Source organism: Rhinoraja longicauda, chromosome 4, assembly GCF_053455715.1.
Source record: "Rhinoraja longicauda isolate Sanriku21f chromosome 4, sRhiLon1.1, whole genome shotgun sequence".
NCBI lineage: Eukaryota > Metazoa > Chordata > Chondrichthyes > Rajiformes > Arhynchobatidae > Rhinoraja > Rhinoraja longicauda.
The window spans coordinates 77,602,026-77,623,325 of record NC_135956.1 but is presented as its reverse complement, the minus strand read 5'-3'; the positions used below and the strand labels follow the sequence as shown (position 1 = coordinate 77,623,325).

The window sequence follows — 21,300 nt, the reverse complement described above, 5'->3', positions numbered from 1 at the left end:
ATTATAATGCATTGGAGTAGAAAACATCTTTTGCAATTAGTTAAAAGAATTAAAATGCAGCATTTTAATTTCTGACTGTGTAGAGGACATTTCTGAAAGACACTTCGGCATAGTTTCTGCCCTTGGGTGTTTTATTCTAATTAAATACATAGAAATAGCAAAAGGCTCAACTTGCACTCATTCCACTAAAGAGTGAAGAAAAACTGCTCTCCCTCACTGTCTGTGGCACGTGCCCTGCTTGCCTCTCCTGGTTTAATTTTGGTCATGTTACATCATGCTTGGGAAGGCGTTCTAACAACCGCACCGAGTGGAACTGGGGGGTGGGGGGAGGATTTGGAAGTCCATACTCCTGAGCATGCCTGTGATTTTAAAATTTATGATAAGAGCAAATAAATTCTTCGAGTTGTCATTTTGCTTGATTTACAGTAACGTTTGTGTAACAGCAAACGGGATTTGAAGTTTCTGCAAGCATTTTGCTGGCTTAAATCTGCCAGTTAACAGGAATCGAGTTCGATGGACGGCAGAATTTTGCTGCAGGCCATGATACTACTGGATTTTGATTAGGTTTGCTCTATTTAGGAGGGGAAACCTTGAAACTGTTGACTAGTCTTTAACTTGTGTTTTGCCATGTTTCTGCTGAGTGAGTAGGCAGATTTGCAATAACCGTATTTGCTTGTTTGTGACCTCGCTGCTATTTTCCCTAGCGTTCTGTAATCTGACACCACTGCCAGATGTTAAGAGGTGGAGCTTGAGCTATCGGGGCTATTTAGACCAATAAAATATGTGAAGACTGCTGAACCGAAACTGAACTGCTATGATCTAAACTACAAGAAAAATACAAATGCCTTTCCTCGCCTGAAATAAAAACAAAGTTAATAATAAATGCAGAAAACTGGGAATAAATAGAAAGAAATTCTTTATAAGCATTAAACATAAGCAAGAAAAATAACTGAATTATTATTATGACTCATAGTTTCTGAAAATAAGTCAATTGCTGTCCTTTGGAAGGACTGCATATGCACCGCATCGGACTTAATCATTAGTGCAGTTCATATTTTATAAACTGCAGTTAAGCCCTTCCTATTGAAAAATTACAGGCTGTCATGTAGTTCAACATGAGACTTTCAAATGATTGGTCTCAATGTTGACTTTGGCATTTGTCTGCCACAGGTGCAGAAGCATGTTGGAGTAGTGCTTGTGCTTTCTGAAGTTTCACCTTGTTCCTCTCCCAGCCTCCATCAAAACAGTTGCAGTGAAGGCCTAGCGTGTAGATGATTTTAAACCTTGGAGTGATGTGCCAACAGATGGCAAACCACGCGCACTAATGGAGGATTTTTAATGTCAAAAACTATCGTTTTAAAGGAAATTAAAAGAACAGGCAAAGTGACGAGAGACTTGGGAAGAAAAGTAGGTTTTGATGTGGCAAAAGATGAAAGATTTTTTTTTGGTGTACTAAACTGGTGTGACTTTAGTGCCTGTGTGACTTTAGAGCTTGTGTGAATCCCTTAGAAATAGAAAATTGAATTAAAATAAAATTCAAATAGTGCTGAGTGACTTGTACATGGAAAGTTGTATTATTATTTGACTTATACAGTTCCCAGTGGATCTGTATTCAAACTCCTTGTTTTCCACCCGTCATAAGGACTGCAATCCTTAAAAGGCATGCTTTCATAGTCACATAATGAATGCAAAGGAGGCAGATCCAACATTAACTCAGAGACATGCAGATCATAGTCAATGAGATCCATGTCAGGAAGGTGCACCTATGTGCCTTGGAGCTCCAGCATTAAAAAAAACCCATCCAGGAGCAGGTAAGTACAGTTGTCTAGTTAGTGTGAGACTTTCCACTCAATCAAGTGGTACACGAGTCAGTTTTATGTCTTTCCGGTTGAGACTACAAGAACTGACATTTTCTGTAAGGTATGGGCCAAGGAATGCCTTTATTATTATTATTATTATTATTAAGGGATTAGACACGCTGGAGGCAGGAAACATGTTCCCAATGTTGGGGGAGTCCAGAACCAGGGGCCACAGTTTAAGAATAAGGGGTAGGCCATTTCGAACGGAGACGAGGAAAAACTTTTTCAGTCAGAGAGTTGTAAATCTGTGGAATTCTCTGCCTCAGAAGGCAGTGGAGGCCAATTCTCTGGATGCTTTCAAGAGAGAGCTAGATAGAGCTCTTAAAGATAGCGGAGTCAGGGGGTATGGGGAGAAGGCAGGAACGGGGTACTGATTGTGAATGATCAACCATGATCATATTGAACGGTGGTGCTGGCTCGAAGGGCCGAATGGCCTACTCCTATTGTCTATTGTCTATTAAAATCAGTATAGGTAGACCTGAAAACTAGCATGTGAGGGATTAAGTGTCAATGAGGTGGCCCTATCTTGTTATTTGCCAGATTATGGAGCATGTCTTTCTGCAGGATTCCTTTTGAAATCCTGAGCTTCCAACCATGTTTTCATTAGAGAAGTCTTGATGGGTTCTGGTGTCTTAAAAGACTAAGTGCTACTGAGGTACCCGGTGCAATAGCATCTCAGTGGCTCTCTGCTGGAGGAAGCATTCCCTATTAGTTTAAACACCCTCTGGCCTGCAAAGAGTTCTGAAGTCGTCTGGTCAGTTCTTCCAATACCAGTAGTGTAATCCCAAGAAGTAGCCACAAAGTATGGTATGCCCCACGTTCATGGCTTTTCAGGATCAGCTGAGACAATTCCATGAAAATCATGGATACACTTTTTTGGGCTTGGTAAGGGAGGAAGTAGACATTGCACAGGTAGTGTCTTCATTGGGTGTATATCTGATTTGGTAGAACATTTGGCATGCTAACTTGAACAGTGCACAGAAGATCCAGGTGGAATTTTGCAGAGGGTACATCTTCACCTGGAAATATTTGCTACCCCTATCAACTGGGTCTATATTGATTTATGTACATTATGCACACTTGAAGTGTGTGGAGATTGATCCAATTTCTGGTTTATGGGATTCCGATGAAGGTTTAAGTGGTTGCAAATACAGCATTCGGAGTGAGGGTGACATGAGCACAAGAACATAGGAGCAGAAATAGATCACCTGAACCTCCATGCCTGTTCTGCAGTTCAATGTGACTGATCTTCCCCGGGCCACAATTCCTCTTCTGTACCAGTTCCACATGGTCTTCAATTACCCAATTTTTCAAAATTATACAACTCTTCATCAAATATCTTAAGTTCTAGCCAACACAAACCTTCAGGATAAAGAGTTCTGGAGATTCGCCACCTTTTGAGAAGATGAATTGCGACAGGAATCCGTTTTAGATGATTGCCTGCTTAATTTAGATCCCTGTTTAAGATTGAATGTTGAATGAGTTGCCCCTTGCACAAGTTTTCAGGTCTACCAGCAATGGTTTTAAGGCCTTCCTTAACACATTCCTTACTGAAAATATCACGACAACATTTCTCAGTGGTCTGCAGCCCACCAAAACCCTCAATTGGATGGACATAAAAGCTACTTTAGTTTAGTTTAGAGATACAGCGCAGAAACAGGCCCTTCGGCCCACAGAGTCCGCAACAATCAGTAATCCCCGCACATTAACACTATCTTAAACACACTGGGGACAATTTATATTCATACCAAGCCAATGAACCTACAAACCTGTACGTCTTTGGAGTGTGGGAGGAAACTGGAGATCTCTGAGAGAACCCACGCAGGTCACAGGGAGAAGGTATAAACGCCATACAGAGAGCACCCATAGTCGGGATCGAACCCGGGTCTCCGGCACTGCAAACGCTGTAAGGCAGCAACTCTACCACTGCGCCACTGTGCTGTATACAAACGAGCTGAATGAAATAGACAATAGACAATAGGTGCAGGAGTAGGCCATTCGGCCCTTCGAGCCAGCACCGCCATTCAATGTGATCATGGCTGATCATTCTCAATCAGTACCCCATTCCTGCCTTCTCCCCATACCCCCTGACTCCACTATCCTTAAGAGCTCTATCTAGCTCTCTCTTGAATGCATTCAGAGAATTGGCCTCCACTGCCTTCTGAGGCAGAGAATTCCACAGATTCACAACTCTCTGACTGAAAAGGTTTTTCCTCATCTCCGTTCTAAATGGCCTACCCCTTATTCTTAAACTGTGGCCCCTGGTTCTGGACTCCCCCAACATTGGGACCATGTTTCCTGCCTCCAACGATTTGAGGAGATGGAGGAAGGAATGGTGTGGAGGTACCATCGGGCTTGATAGATTACAAATAAAATGTAGATGTAGACAATATCAACCAGTAAATCCAGGGAAATGTTAGTAAAATAAGGGTAAGTTGTGTTACTGGTAACAAATTCTGGAGGAGCTGAGATTGAGAGGGCAGCCATGCAATCACAGGAATGGTTGCCTTCTAAAGTCATCCAGACACACTGCTCAACATTAGATGGGTTGAGACAGGAATAAAATGGGAAATGTTATAAGTGGTGTAATTTAGTTCTTATGAAAGAATCATCTTTCAGAAGAACATGTTCCCGATGTTGGTGGAGTACAGAACCAGGGTCCACAGTTTAAGAATAAGGGGTAGGCCATTTAGAACGGAGATGAGGAAAAACTTTTTCAGTCAGAGTTGTAAATCTGTGGAATTCTCTGCCTCAGAAGGCAGTGGAAGCCAGTTCTCTGAATGCTTTCAAGAGAGAGCTAGATAGAGCTCTGAAGGATAGTGGAGTCAGGGGGTATGGGGAGAAGGCAGGAACGGGGTACTGATTGAGAATGATCAGCCATGATCACATTGAATGGAGGTGCTGGCTCAAAGGGCCGAATGGCCTATTGTCTTTGTCAAAGGAGAATTTTGCAAATTGTAGTACAACAGGCATTTTCCAAATCTTGAAAGAAAAATCAAGACCTGGCTAATTCATGTTAATTTTCTTCAATGTCCAGCTCGGAAGAGTGAATACAGTAGGCTAGAATTATAAAAGTATGAATACAAAGTAAAATCTCAAAGAACAATTGCAGCAAATAATTGCTGCAGCATGACTGCCAATGAGATTGAATGGTGGCTTCCTGGGATTCAAGGTTCACAATCATGTAAACAGGAATTGCAATAAACAAACTTTTCACAATTGTAAGTATAGGGAGAAAAGGCTCTATGAAAGGCTGCATTAAAATGGTAATTACCCTTAAGGAAGATGCAAATAAACAGGGTGCAACTGCAGATGGTTGCTTGGAAAGAGAAATGCCAAAGGCAAGGAGAAGATTAGCATTAGAATGGAAGGCTCATTGAGAAAAACAATATGCAAATTTAATGGTCCAAATGGCGTGTTTCCAATCAGTAAACATGCTTTCATCCCACCATGAAATTCAAAGTTACTCACCAACCTATTTTTACTTTTCATGCCCCCTCTTTTCCCCAGTTTGGACAGAGAAATTCAAACACGTAATACTTTTTTCTTATGAGAATTCTTTATTTTCTTCCTGAAAGGATTGTGATAACATTCCGTTCTGTATTGAATTGAACTGTTCTTAAAAACATAAGCAAAGCTCAAAGTGGTAGAGTGTTCCTTGTGTTACTACTCTAAAAACGTAGAAGTGGCAAATATCATTTGTGCTGCTGATCCATTTTTTCTGTAATGCACATCAAGTGACATTGTAGTCCTTTAAAGTCAAGTCAAGTCAAGTTTATTTGTCACAAGATGTGCAGTGAAATGAAAGTGGCAACGCCTGCGGATTGTGCTAAAACTACAAAACAGAATAGATTTTTTTTTTTTTTTTTAACACAAAAAATAAATTAATACGGTAAATTAAATTAGTCCCTGGTGATATGAGAGTTAACAGTCCTGATGGCCTGTGGGAAGAAACTCCGTCTCATCCTCTCTGTTTTTACCACGTGACAGCGGAGGCGTTTGCCTGACCGTAGCAGCTGGAACAGTCCATTGCTGGGGTGGTAGGAGTCCCCCATAATGTTGCTGGCTCTGGATCGGCACCTCCTGATGTATAGGTCCTGCAGGGGGGGGGGTGAGTGTAGTTCCTATAGTGCATTCAGCCGAACGCACTACACTCCGCAGAGCCTTCCTGTCCTGGGCAGAGCTATTCCCAAACCAGATTGTGATGTTTCCGGACAAGATGCTTTCTACAGCCCCAGAGTAGAAGCACTGAAGGATCCTCAGAGAGCCTCTAAAGCATTGCTGGAGAAGTTAGTTTACATGGAAATCAGGAAAATTATACTTTGAGACCTAACAAGAGACCATAAAATAGCATTGATTGGCAAGTCGTTTCAAATAGAATCCCAAGGATTTTTATACGGGCATCAAAAAAAAATGGAGAGTGTGGGACCATTCAAGGATAAAGGGTCAGAGGATGTAGGTGTACTGAACATTGTGTCGATATTCACCATGGAGGATATTGAGATCAGTGTGAGGTATATTAATATGCTAGGACATTTTGAGATCAAGAAGGAGATGATATTGGATCTCTTGAACATTATTACAGACCAGGTTTAAAAGAAGCACAGTAGAAACAATCTGCTGGAGGAACTCAAAAGATCGAGCAAAACCTGTGGGTAAAAAGGAATGGTTGAATTCGGGGCACCTCGCGTTTACCATTCCTTTCCATGCACAGATGCTGTTTGACATGCTGTGTTCCTCCAGCAGATTTCTGCTCTGGATTGCAGCATCTGCAGTCTCTTCTTTCTATGAAAACAGCAGAAATGTTCAGACAAACTGATTCAGAATGAATTTGGAATCCTGGAGCTTGAAGAAATTGTTTGGGCTCAGATCGTTTTATCACAAAGCTATATGCAATTGGATGCTAATTTGGTAATTTTATTTGTGCTGCTCTTGTTAAAAATGACACGTTCACACAGTGCCTTTAGTGTTTGAGACACATATGGGCAGAGCCGTGGGAATGCTACTTTGAAAATCTACATTGATATTCATAACAATTTTGACATGATCGTGCACTCAACACCAAAACTGGAATAATGCAGTGATTTGATGATGTCAACCCCTATTGTATACATGCGATGTTTTGTGGAAAGAACCTTTACATCTGATCAGTTTAGCTTGTTATATTTAGGGATTTCTTGAAAGCAAACTATTTCTGTTGCATTTGAAATTAATTTTGTAGTTGCCTTTTAGTGTTGCGAATAATTGTTCATTTAATTGCGGATCCCTTGCAACAGTTGGAAGCCATTAACTGTGTGGTTCTTGTGTGGCTGGGCTGGGCTGGGCAGCACCACCTGTGTGAATCCCATTGTCCTCTCACTGAAGAATGATCTGAAGAATGTGTCTGAAGAAGGGCATCGACACAAAATGTTGTTTGTCCATTTCCCTCCACAGATCCTGCCTGACTTGGAGTTCCTCCAGCAGGTTTTTTCTTTTTGCTCTCCTCTGACTCGATTGTTTTATAGATTTTTCTTAAGTAATATTAAAGGCTGCTGAATAGCATTTACAGAAGTGTAATCTCAACTATGAAAAATGTCATCTAAGCTATTTATACCTCTGGTACTAATGCAAAATTGAAAAAAAAATGTTTGCCAATGGAAATTCGTCTTTTGGGTTTTTATTATTCTTGAACGTCTTCAGAATTTTCATGTATGAATTAAATTTCATGCATACCATTTTTTAATTCCATTTGCGGTATCGCAGTCTTTAATTATCAGCAGCCTTCGTTTGCACATTTGTAGGTGTTTCCTCTGTCTATATTACCTTCAGAGAACTAACCACTGAATTGTGCCAATTCATCATGACCTTTTGTCAATACAATCTTCGTAGAATATAGCTTTCTATTTAGTCCCTTTACAAGTCCTTTGCCACTTGTGATCCTCTATATTGCTTCTTTGCTCATTTGCTCTCTTGCACCAGTCTATCTCCAAACCCAAATGCGATTTTTGCACCCATTAGTGACAATGTCAAGTTTGCCATAACCGCAGGTCATTTTGCCCATCTTTCTGCCTGAGGTTTCTGGTGCACCACCTTCATTTCTATTACTTCCTAATTTTGGCAGCATAGTTATGTCATGGCATCATCAAAATTATTTATATGTAGGGATGTCCCAGTTTGCTGGGTCATGCAAGCATCTTGGCAATCCAAGAAACATGTTTTGCATTTCTATTTATCCAATTTCTTTTTCTCAACATGTCACAGTTTTTCATAAACTTGTTCAGAACTTTTTTAAATGATGATTATGTGTATTATTTCACTGTGTTCAAATATTTCAGTATTTGGAAACCTTAGTTTTTGATTTGTGTAAATATTTTAGTCTTAGACCTTGTAACTTTCCGACTCATTATTCAAGCACAATGACAGCATGGATTGTGTCATCTGATTTCCTTTCTAACATTTAGATTTTTGAACAATATGTTGAGCCTTGGTTAAAATTACAAATGAAAATTCTGTTAATTGACTTGATCATTTTCTTGCAAGTGATTTGAAAATATTGATTATTCTGTTTCTGCATTATTTTATCGTTTGAGAATATCACAAAAAGTATATTGAGTGTCCCAGTGAGTCCATTTCAGTGTTAAATTCATAACTGTTTCATTACATTTTCCATGTTCTCTGATTCCCTGAGAGCCCCAAAATCTATCAAATTCAGCTTAACCATTGAACAGTTATGACCCTTGAGAGAGGAACTTCAAACATTCCCAGCACTGACAACATTTTTCTCCATCTATGTTATCAGGAAACTCTTGTTCCAAGATTCTGCCACCTACCTTTCTGTCCAGTAGATATGAACCCCTACTAACAACCAATCCTTGAAGGACTGTGCTTTCACCCAGAAATAAGACCATATGAAGCAATAAATAGAAATTGGCGCAGGCATTTATCCCTCGTGCCAGCACCACTTCAGTAATATATTTTCAGGTTTTGTTTGCTTCCACGTAGCACCACATTCTTCAAATAACCCCATATCCTTGATTCGTATTTGTTAAAAATATATCTATCTTATTCCTGAATATACTGTGTCTGAGCCAACACTGCATATTTGGCTAGAAATCCAAAAGATTCTCTACCCTCTGGATGAACACATTTCTACTTGTTTCTGTTACGAATGGACAAGCCCTCATTTTGAGATCCTGACCCCTGGTTCATGTCACCCCGGCAAAGGAAAACTTTGTCTATCTATCTGCTTTCTCTAGGGATTTTGGAGATTATCTCTCATTTTTCTAAATTTGAAAAAGGATCCAGGTCCAGTCTGCTCATTATGTCCTTGTACGACAAACAATCCTAGGCATCAATCTGGTGAACCTTCACTACACTCTGTCCTTTCTGAAGTGAAGAGACTAGACCTGCACAGAATCCCAGATGTGGTCTTGTAACTGGAGCAAGACAGGATAGGAAAGGTTTCGAGGGATATATGCATTATATGCAGGCAGGTGGACTAGTGTAGATATGGCATCATGGTCGGCATGGCAAGTTGAATCGGGGGCCCTGCTTCCAAGCTGTATAACTCAACTCTATCTCTTGTAATTGAATCCTATTGCAATAAAGACCAATGCACTGATTGCTCGTTATACAGTGCATTCAGAAAGTATTCAGACCCCTTGACTTTTTCCACATTTTGGTACGTTACAGCCTTATTTTAAAATGGATTAAATTCTTTTTTTTAATCATCAATCTACACACAATACCCCAGAATGAAGAAGTGAAAACAGGTATTTAGACATTTTTGCAAAATAATTCAAAAGAAATAACTGAAATAACTGAATTTAGAAGACTGAGGAGGGATCTTATAGAAACATATAAAATTCTTAAGGGGTTGGAGAGGCTAGATGCGGGAAGATTGTTCCCGATGTTGGGGAAGTCCAGAACTAGGGGTCACAGCTTAAGGATAAGGGGGAAGTCTTTTAGGACCGAGATGAGAAAACATTTCTTCACACAGAGAGTGGTGAGTCTGTGGAATTCTCTGCCACAGAAGGTAGTTGAGGCCAGTTCATTGGCTATATTTAAGAGGGAGTTAGATGTGGCCCTAGTGGCTAAAGGGATCAGGGGGTATGGAGAGAAGGCAGGTACAGGTTACTGAGCTGGATGATCAGCCATGATCATATTGAATGGCGGTGAAGGGCCGAATGGCCCACTCCTGCACCTATTTTCTATGTTTCTATGTTTCTATCACATTTACATAAGTATTCGACCCTTTGCTATGATACTCAAAATTGAGCTTATGTTCATCCTATTTCCATTGATTATCCTTAATGTTTCTACAACTTGATTGGAGTCCACCAATGGTAAATTAAATTGATTGGACATGATTTGGAAAGGCACACACCTGTCTATGTAAGGTCCCACAGTTATCAGTGCATGTCAGAGCAAAAACCAGGCCATGAAGACGAAGGAATTGTATGTAGACCTCCGAGACAGGATTTATGTCGAGACACAGATCTGGGGAAGGGTATAAAACCATTTTTGCAGCATTCCAGGTCCCGAAGAGCACAGTGGCCTCCGTCATTCTTAAATGGAAGAATTTTGGAACCAACAGGACTCTTCATAAAGGTGGCCGCCCGGCCAAACTGAGCAATCGGGGGAGAAGGTCCTTGGTCAGGGAGGTGACCAAGAACCCGATGATCACTCTGACAGAGCTGCAGAGTTCCTCTGTGAAGATGGAAGAACCTTCCAGCAGGACAACTATATCTGCAGCACTCCACCAATCAGGCCTTTATGGTAGAGTGGCCAGATGGAAGCCACTCCTCAGTAAAAGGCACATGACAGCCCGCTTGGAGTTTGCCAAAAGGCACCTAAAGGACTCTCAGACCATGAGAAACAAGATTCTCTGGTCTGATGAAACCAAGGTTGAACTCTGGCCTGAATGCCAAGCGACACAGCTCATCACCTGGCTAATACCATACCTACGATGTAGCATGTTGGTGGCAGCATCATGCTGTGGGAATGTTTTTCAGCGCAGGAACTGGGAGACTAGTCAGGATCGAGGGAATGATGAACGGAGCAAAGTACAGAGAGATCTTTGATGAAAACCTGCTCCAGAGCGTTTGGGACCTCAGACTGGGGCGTAGGTTCACCTTCCCACAGGCAATGACCCTAAGCACACAGCCAAGAGAACGCAGGAGTGGCTTCGTGACAAGTCTGTGAATGTCCTTGAGTGGCCCTGCCAGAGCCTGGACTTGAACCCGATCGAACATCCCTGGAGGGACCTGAAAATAGCTGTGCATCGACGCTCCCCATCCAACCTGACAGAGCTTGAGAGAATCTGCAGAGATGAATGCGAGAAATTACCCAAATACAGGTGTGCCAAGCTTGTAGTAATAATAATAATAATAATGCATTTTATTTATATAGCGCTTTTCATATACTCAAAGATGCTTTACAGAGATTTGGAGAACATAGGGAAATGAATAAATAGATAAATAAGTAAATAAGTAAACGAACAGAAAAAGGAGACAGAAGGTGAGGTGACCTTCAGTGGTTGAAGGCAGTATTGAACAGGTGAGACTTCAGCGATGTTTTGAATGTGGTGAGTGTGGAGGAGTCTCTAACGGTTTGGGGTAGTGAGTTCCATAGGGTGGGAGCAGCGATGGAGAAAGCCCTGTCCCCCCAGGATCTGAGTTTGGTCCGGATGTGGGGGGATAGGAGATTGGCAGCAGCAGAGCGGAGGGTGCAGGTGGGAGTGTGCCTGTGGAGGAGGTCGGTCAGGTAGGATGGGGCCAGGTTATGGAGGGCTTTGTAGGTTATGAGGAGGATTTTGTACTGGATTCTCTGGGGGATGGGGAGCCAGTGGAGTTTGTAAAGGACGGGGGTGATATGGTCGCGGATCGGGGTGTGGGTGAGTAGACGGGCAGCGGAGTTTTGAATGTATTGAAGTTTACTGATGATTTTTGAGGGTGCGCCATAGAGGAGGCTGTTGCAGTAGTCCAGACGGGAGGTGATGAAGGCGTGGATGAGGGTTTCTGCAGCTGTGGAGGAGAGGGATGGACGGAGACGGGCAATGTTTTTGAGGTGGAAGAAGGCTGTCTTTGTGATGTGTTTTAAGTGTTTGTCATACCCAAGAAGATTTGAGGCTGTAATCACTGCCAAAGGTGCCTCAACAAAGTTCTGAGGAAAGGGTCTGAATACTTATGTAAATGTGATATTTCAGTTATTTCTTTTTAATTACTTTGCAAAAATTTCTAAACACCTGTTTTTGCTTTTTTATAATGGGGTAATGTGTGTAGATTGATGATAAAAATGAATTTAATCCATTTTAAAATAAGGCTGTGACGCAACAAAATGTGGAAAAAGTGAAGGGGTCTGAATACTTTGCACTGTACCTGCATTCAATTCAGTGATTCATGTACCAAGGAACTTCCAGGTCCCTCTGAACACCAACACATTACAGTCTCCAAACGTAATACAGCGCCTAACCCTTGTGCATTTTTTCATGTGTATCAGTGTGTAATTTTACATTTCATTTTACATTTTTAAATCTAATAGTTCATCATATACCTTTGGGGCTCTTTGGATAGGAAAGCTTATTGCTTCTTTGGATCTCACTGAAGCTTATCTTCCAATCTACCATTAGATTAATAGTAAACTTGGGTAGGTTCTTTTGTCCCTGTCGTCTGAGTGGTGGAAATTGATTATTGTTTTTGTGTGATTGAAAATAGATGCTATTAAAAGAAGGGTTATGAATTGGTTGCAATTTTGATCACATTACTAAACAATAAAAGAATAGCTGTAATTTTGATCCAAAGAAAATATTTTGCGTGCATGGTAATTTTGAAAGGTTGAATAAAAAATAATTTTTGATAACATCCATTGACATGGTTAACATTCTCCTTTCCCTCTCTCCCTCCATTCTTCCATTGCCTTCTCCTTTCCTCTTTATCCTCTCATTGACTTATTCTCACTTGTGCATGATATCTCTACCTTTCTTATCGTCTAGCTAACTTAAAGACCTGGACTTTGGCAGAGAAGTGACGCCTAAACTTTGAACTTGTAAAATAAAGTGGCAGGTCGGACGGAGTTCCTAGGTGTGGCGGATCAGCAGTCTCATGGAGAGAGGGAGGTTGGGCTCTTGAGGCAAAAGTCCGATTAACACTCTTGCCCACCTGTGGTCCAGGCAAGGTGTTACAAGGCATTGCAAGGGGAAAAGTGCAGTACGGTGGCACAGTGATTAATGTAACACAGCTCCACAGTAAAATGGAGACACAAGAGTAAACAAAAACTGTTGGAGAATTCAGTCGGTCAAGCAGCATTTGTGAAGGGAAATGAACAGACATCATTTTGGGCTGGGACCCATAGTATCCACAGCTACTGCCCGACCCACTGAGTTCCTCCTTTTTTTTTTAACTCCAGGACCCACTTTCAATCCTAATGTCTGGACTTCTATATGCAGAATATACATGTTCGTTCTATATCTGGATAGGTTTTCTCAAAGTGCTCCAGTTCCCTTTGTATTCTAAACACATGCTGGTAGATTAATTGGCTACTTTAAATTATCCCTTTATGTGGGTTGATGTCAAGAATCAAAGAGTTAATGGGTCTGTGTGAGGGAGAAATTGGTGGGATACGGGGAAATAAGGAGAGGAGTAATGGAACAATTCCATTGTTACATGGGAGCCAGCAAGGACCCGATGGACTGAATAGCTTCCGTGACATTTTAAGTAGATTGGTTTATCAAATCTGTTGAATTAGCACACAGGATTACACATAAGAACATTTCAAAAATAATATTATTTTGCAGTCGCATTAATTATGTGTAAATGGTGAATAATTGACATCCCCATCAGAGAATGTATTTCCTTGGAGTTTGCCAGTTACAACCTGCTAACAGAAAAAAATGACCCATTTAATCAGTATTTTCCATCCATTGACGGTCTTTATTCCTAACGTATAATGTTATTCCAGTCGGTCGGTGTGTATTGTACAGCAATCTCAAGTGTGTATTTTATTAAATGCCTTCTGAAAATATAGATGTATTACATCGCGCTACCAAATCTAAAATTTAGACCATTAAAATACTGTTGTCAAACATGGTTTTTCTTTCATAAAACTGTTGAATTGCCCAATATATAGTAGTACATATAAAATCATGACTATGGAATTGAGAAACTAATGAACCACTGAGATTTTTCATCTTAATGCTCTGCTGGTGCATGCTTTTTTTTTGTAAAATATTGCTTTATACTTTACTACTTGCTTTCCTGGTTTACAAAAATACAGTTTACTCGGTAGCTTTGACATTTGCAAGCCACCAAATGTTTGTAATGAAGAAAATACATTTTTTTAATGTAAATGAATGTTTTTGGAGCATTCAGTAGAACTCTAATACATACTTTATTTAGTTCACCAATATAATTAAAAACTGAAATGTTAAAGCAGAAACAGGAAACATGCTCCCAATGTTGGGGGAGTCCAGAACCAGGGACCACAGTTTAAGAATAAGGGGTAGGCCATTTAGAACGGCGATGAGGAAAAACCTTTTTACTCAGAGTTGTAAACCTGTGGAATTCTCTGCCTCAGAAGACAGTGGAGGCCAATTATCTGGATGCTTTCAAGAGAGAGATAGATAGAGCTCTTAGTGATAGCAGAGTCAGGGGGTATGGGGAGAGGGCAGGAACGGGGTACTGATTGTGGATGATCAGCCATGATCACATTGAATGCTGGCTTGAAGGGCCGAATAGCCTACACCTGCACCTATTGTCTATTGCAGGGGTTCCCAACCTTTTTTGTCCCGTTTACCCCAGGCAACTTTTCGAAAGTAAATTTACCCCTACCCTGTTTTGTTCAGCAATTTGAGTTTACCCTTCTACCAGAATAAAGCAACCGACAAAGGGGATATCTTAAAATACTGTTTTTAACATTATTATTTTGTTCAAATTTACCCCCTGGGTAGGCAAAATTTTCTCGCTGGGGGTAAATTTACCCCTGGTTGAGAACCCTTGGTTTATTGTCATATCACAACAGATAGGAATGTCCCAATCAAAGAATTCAACAAATTTGCTAAAACAGTAAATCAGAGTGGTAAACTCTTCAGCTTCTATCATGAATGTTCAAGCAAGTTTTTTGAGGTGTGAATTTCAAAGGAAATTGTTGCAGTAAATGTTTTGTAAAACAGTAAAGCTTTAATAATCCAGCATGTGATTATTTGGAAACACTAATAATCTGGCATCTCATTCAATAGTCTGTAATATTAACTGGAGGTGCAGAACACAAACTTGGTGAGTGGGCCGAGCCAGGGGTTCAGAGTGTGGCTGAGACTGGGCTTGGCATCCATAGCACCAGGCTCGGGAACGTCCAGAGTGCTTATATATTTCCCAATATATAAGCTGGACAATTTATTATGCCATGGCATGATAGGCAAAAAATTTTTTTAATGTACATGGGTATTAAAATGAGTGCATTCAATAATTCAGAAAGTCTACTGGTTTGCACCACTAATAATGTCCCAAGGATGCCAGATTATCGAAAAAACGTTTATTCTGTGTAAATAAGAGGAAGAGGTTTAATGGTTAATTTGGGATTCATCCATAACTTTTGTTCACTTTTATCTGTAGAAGGTAATTGATAGCAGAACTACACAAGTGATTGTTTCTGCCTTCATTGCCTGGAATGAATTATGATCTTTGTGATTAATTATGAAGATACTCAGGCATGCCCCCCTCCACACCCCCACCCACACTGGAGTGAGTTCGTAAGATACCCAATTATTTCTCTTGTATCCATGCCTAATTGACACGATGAGTGAATATTGACAGAATACAGCAGCAGACTTGTAAGTCATGCATCCTCCTCTAATACAAAATATTTATGGCAAATAATTCTCCATTTCCAAGAAATAATTAGACCAAGCTGATTATTTTTGAAAGTTTTGAGGAAAGATTGAAAAGACTAGGCTTGTATTCACTGGAGTTTAGAAGGATGAGAGGGGATCTTATAGAGACATATAAAAGGACTGGACAAGTTGGATGCAGGAAAAATGTTCCCAATGCTGGGGGAGTCCAGAACCAGGGGCCACAGTCTTAGAATAAAAGGGAGGCCATTTAAAACTGAGGTGAGAAGGAACTTTTTCACCCAGAGAGTTGTGAATTTGTGGAATTCTCTGCCACAGACGGCAGTGGAGGCCAAATCACTGGATGAATTTAAGAGAGAGTTAGATAGAGCTCTAGGGGCTAGTGGAATCAAGGGATATGGGGAGAAGTTGGGCACAGGTTACTGATTGTGGATGATCAGCCATGATCACAATGAATGGCAGTGCTGGCTTGAAGGGCCGAATGGCCTCCTCCTGCACCTATTTTCTGTTCTATGTTTTTTTCTGTTGCATAGCATCAGAAAGAATAAAAATCATGAATTGCAGCCTTTTCTGAAGTAAAATTGATAACAAAATGTTATGGTCTAACCAGTTTGCAACAAGGGTTCGGCATAACAGGATTGGAGCGCACCACAGATAATACTGGGGCTCAAAATAGGAAGTAGGGACTGAGCATTCTGTTATACTTGTAACGTGTCCGAAGTGATCATGGCAGCATGTTACGTATCCTAAATAGTTACAATATAAAATCAGTTATATTTACACTGTGAATTCTGTAACATTGTTGGCATTCGTAGCATCAAATTGTTAATTATTTAAGTTTTGCAGGAAGCACTGACTCAATAAAGGCCTAAATTAGATAAACAGGAGTAAAATGTTTCATTAACTGACAGCTCAACAAAAATACAATTTAGTTTAATTTTGTGTGTTTGATGAATGTTGAAAGTTGTATTTTAACAGGTACAAAATAACCACTAAATCATTTATTGTTTACTGGCCTGTAACAGGAGCCAGTTAAGAAAATAAAGTGCACTGTCACTCGGAAGATCTTGTTTGAATCTACTATATTATTTGTGGAGTTTATATCCTTTGTTTATGTAAGGCAAGTCAATATATACAATGCTGAAAAAGATCTGCTATTTTATTGTAAGGAGAATTTATTTTTTACATGAAGCAGATTAACTTGTAATCAAACCTCACCAAGCTTTAGTTTGGTTTATTATTGTCACATGTACCGAGGTACAGTGAAAAGCTTTTTTGTGTGTTATCCAGTCAACAAAAAGACTACATGATTGCAATCAAGCCATCCACTGTATACAGATACAGGATAAAGAAAATGATGTTTAGTGCAAGGTAAAGTCAATTTAAAGATAGTCTGAGGGTCTCCAACGAGGTAGATGGTAGGTCAGGACCATTCGCCAGTTGGTGATAGGATGGTTCAGTTGCCTGATAACAGCTAGGAAGAATTTGTCCCTGAATCTGGAGATATGCGTTTTCACATATGACCAAGGTGAGACTCGTCCTTGATTATGCTGGTGGTTTTGCTGAGGCCGCGAGAAGTGTAGATGGAGTCAATGGAAGGGAGGTTAATTTGCATGATGGTCTGGGCTTGTGCATTTGATTTTAAATACTTGACTTGGTTTAATTGACATTGGCCACTTGAATATAATCGAAAGGCTCTGCAAATTCAATAACAATGTTTTCAATAGACTTTGAAGTAAAGGTCTTCAATCCAAAATGCTTACCATCACGTTAAATACCTATTTACAATAAACTATGGAATTGTTTCAAATTATTTTTTAACATAAAATACAAATCTGGTGTACAAAAGGATAGAGCACAAGTCAATGTGAAAAATAACACTTTAATCATATCATCTAAGGAATTCTTGTTGACTGAAAAGATATGTTAAACATCTGACTGGCCAGTTGTAAAAACTGGTCACTGCATATTCTAATAGATGTGTTGCCTGCAACGTATCAGACCTTAAATGATGAACATGTTCAAAGGTCAGTCTTTTGCTTTTTCCATGGCAGATCATGTTTCTTGAGTGTGGGCTGTTTGTGTGTGGCAGGGGCTGTCCTGGGGAGGAAGGGGCAAATATTAAGGTGGTGGGTGTCTGGAAAGAGGTGATGCCAGAGCATATGGCATCTTGAGGGTTGGTTATTTTGTTTGTGGGGCGAACGTAGGTGGAGATGTGGGAGGTATTTGGTTTGCTGGTTAGGAGGGGGAATGGTGGATACTGGAATGGGAGGGGATGCATTCAGAGAGTGGGAACTGTAGCAAGTTTTGAACTTGAAGGGCATCTACCTGCAAGTAGTTCCGAACACTGGATATTACAATGGGTTTCCTCAGACTGGTCTGAAGAAGAGTCCTGATCTGAAAGGTTGCCTGTCCATTCCTTCTCTAGATGCAGCCTGGCACTGCTGAGTTCCTCCAGCAACTGGTGTTTTATTTCAAGATTCTAGCACCTGCAGTTTCTTGTGATCCCTCCAAGCCTTGTCAGAGCTGGCAAAGCATAGTCACTGTGATGCAGGAAGCACTGATTCCAGGTTGTAGAGCATCAGATTTCCCAAATGGGATACACTGTTGACTAGATAATAGGTTTTGGTGAAATTGATTCAGGGATAAATATAGGCAGTATACTTGGGAGAACATCAGGGTTCTTCAAAGTAGGACCAGGCCGTACTTTTTACAAATCTCTGCATTTAACATCATGCACAAAAGAATGCACCACTGACAATCTGCTGTTCCTCAGCATGTCGGTCGAGACCGTTTGCTTGCATCCCTGAACTGGGGGTTATCCCTGCAGCCGTATCGTACGGGCCGAGATGCTACCATCTTTGAGAGAAAGATGGCAGACTATTGTTCAGGTTGTGAAGCTGCCAATTCAATTACAACATTCATCTTGCCTTGAGAAATGGGAACAGCTTCCATTTGTAAGCATCTTTTCTCATATAATTTTTGCTGCATCCTCACGGTTCTTTCAACAAAATTTGACAAGCGTTATGCCAAAAGTATGGTAAATGGGTACGTTTTCAGGGAGATAAGCGAGAGAAGGATGAAGATCTTTGTCCCGCCTCTTCCCCTGACATCAGTCTGAAGCAGGGTCTCGACCCGAAACGTCACCCATTCCTTCTCTCCCGAGACGCTGCCTGACCCGCTGAGTTACTCCAGCATTTTGTGTCTACCGAAGGATGACGAAATCTGGGGATGGAATCTCAGAACCCAGCATCTTCAATAGTGCTTTATTTGTCACATGTGCAACTGCACAGTGAAATTATGTTTGCATTCTCTGTCATCATTCAAAGTCCGTTTGGCCCTCGCTCTCGATGTACTTCGCAGTTAATGCAAGTGGAGTGATTTAAATTGAGTTCAAGGAGAGGCCAGAAGTGGTGGATCCTGCATATCACTGGGGGTTATAGGGCTGGAAGAGATTAGAGAGTTAAAGTCACAAAGGAATTTTAAAAACAGTGGAGGTTTTTAAAATGACAGCATGACTTAACTGCAATGCAATGTTGATCCGCAAGCATGTGGATTGACAGAGTTATGACTAGAGCAGGAGAAACTTTCAGGACTTGCTGCTTTGTGGAGAGTAGAATAAGGGAGGTCAGCTGGAAGTGTTTGACTGACCAAAGGTTGATGATGAGCATTTTGTCAGCAGCTAATCTGAGGGAGGGGTGAAGTCAGCCGCTGTTTGAAAGTGCAAATAGACTGTCTTTAGTTCTTTCGATGGGGAAGGTTATCTAAAACTCACCCTGGGATCAGTTTCAGACAGGTGGCAGGAAAAAAGCTGGTTGCAGTGACTACTGAAAAGAGTTTACATTGGGAACTGAAGGTAGTCACTTTAATATTCTAAACATTGAATGGAATTTATGCGCATCCATACTAGATGTTCGTTAAGCTTATTGATTAACTTAAAAGTTACAGCATGGAAACAGGCCCTTCAGCCCACAAGGTCCATGCTAGCCATTGATCACCCATTTGCACGAGTTCTCTGCTATCCGACTTTCTCATCCACTCCCTACACATTTGAGGCAATTTATACAGGGCAATTAACGTACAAACCTGAACATCTTTGGGACATGATAGGAAACAGAAGCACCAGAGGAAACTTGTGCAGTCACAGGAAGCGCATGCAAACTCCACATAGACAGCACCCGAGGTCAGGATCAAACCCGGTTCTCTGATGTTGAGGCAGCAAATCTACTAGCTGCATCAATTAGAGGTAGATGGTGTAGTCAACTGTGTGGAGGCTGCAGACAGGTCGAAGGATAAAAGTGAATGTTACTTTGTCACTGATTTAATCAGAGAGGATGTCATTGAATGACTTTGCAATAAGTTTCCGAGGGATTTAGATAGGCACATAGAATAGAAAAATATGGGGTATGTGCTGGCAGATGAGATCAGCTTATCGTGTTCAGCACAAACATTGTGGGCTGAAGGGGCTGTATTGTTGTATGTTCTATCGGTTACTTTCCTCCAATGGTGCAGAGAGAAACCTGACAGGGATTGCTCAAATTTAGAAATCTGATTGAAAAAGATGTACTCAAATTTAGAAGACTGCAACGCTTTCTAATGTTTGAAAAGAAAGGTTAGAAATAGGGCAGAAATGTGTAAGATTGGAGGGATAACGGGTAGTCGTTTGAGGGGATGGCGATGGCATTCTGAAGGAGAAGATAGGAGTGCCGAGTGGAAGAGAGCTCTTCACAATGTAAGTTACCATTATAGATGCCAGGAGAGGTCAGTAAATTTGCAAGAATAGAGTCCACGGGTCTTGTGGACAAGGTGAACTCGGAGAGGGACTGAAGGGAGACTGGAAAGAAAGATGTGCTCAGGGCTACAGTTGTGGGGAATCCTATTTCATATTTTCATATTTCAGATACAGCGCGGAAACAGGCCTTTTCGGCCCACCAAGTCCGCGCCGCCCAGCGATCCCCGCACACTAACACTATTAACACTATCCTACACACACTAGGGACAATTTTTACATTTACCCAGTCAATTAACCTACATACCTGTACGTCTTTGGAGTGTGGGAGGAAACCGAAGATCTTGGAGAAAACCCACACAGGTCACGGGGAGAACGTACAAACTCCTTACAGTACAGTACTCCAAAGACGTACAGGTATGTAGGTTAATTGGCTGGGTAAATGTAAAAATTATCCCTAGTGGGTGTAGGATAGTGTTAATGTGCGGGGATCGCTGGGCGGCACGGACTTGGTGGGCCGAAAAAGGCCTGTTTCCGGCTGTATATATATGATATGATATGATATGAGTACAGCACCCGTAGTCAGGATCGAACCTGAATCTCCGGCGCTGCATTCACTGTAAAGCAGCAACTCTATCGCTGCGCTACCGTGCCGCCCTATGGTTTGATTTAAGGGGCTTGCTTTGGGATGAGGTTTCATATCATATCATATCATATCATATATATACAGCCGGAAACAGGCCTTTTCGGCCCACCAAGTCCGTGCCGCCCAGCGATCCCCGTACATTAACACTATCCTACACCCACTAGGGACAATTTTTACATTTACCCAGCCAATTAACCTACCTTAGGCAAATTTAATTTTACTGGTAAAGAATATGCATGTGTGC

At 41.0% G+C, this 21,300-nt stretch overlaps 1 protein-coding gene across 17 annotated transcripts in view; it reads left to right on the top strand.

Moving 5' to 3' along the window:
* Positions 1–21,300, top strand: part of ncoa2 (nuclear receptor coactivator 2) — a 244,572-nt gene that overhangs the window by 70,529 nt on the left and 152,743 nt on the right. The gene's annotated exons all lie outside the window — the stretch shown is intronic.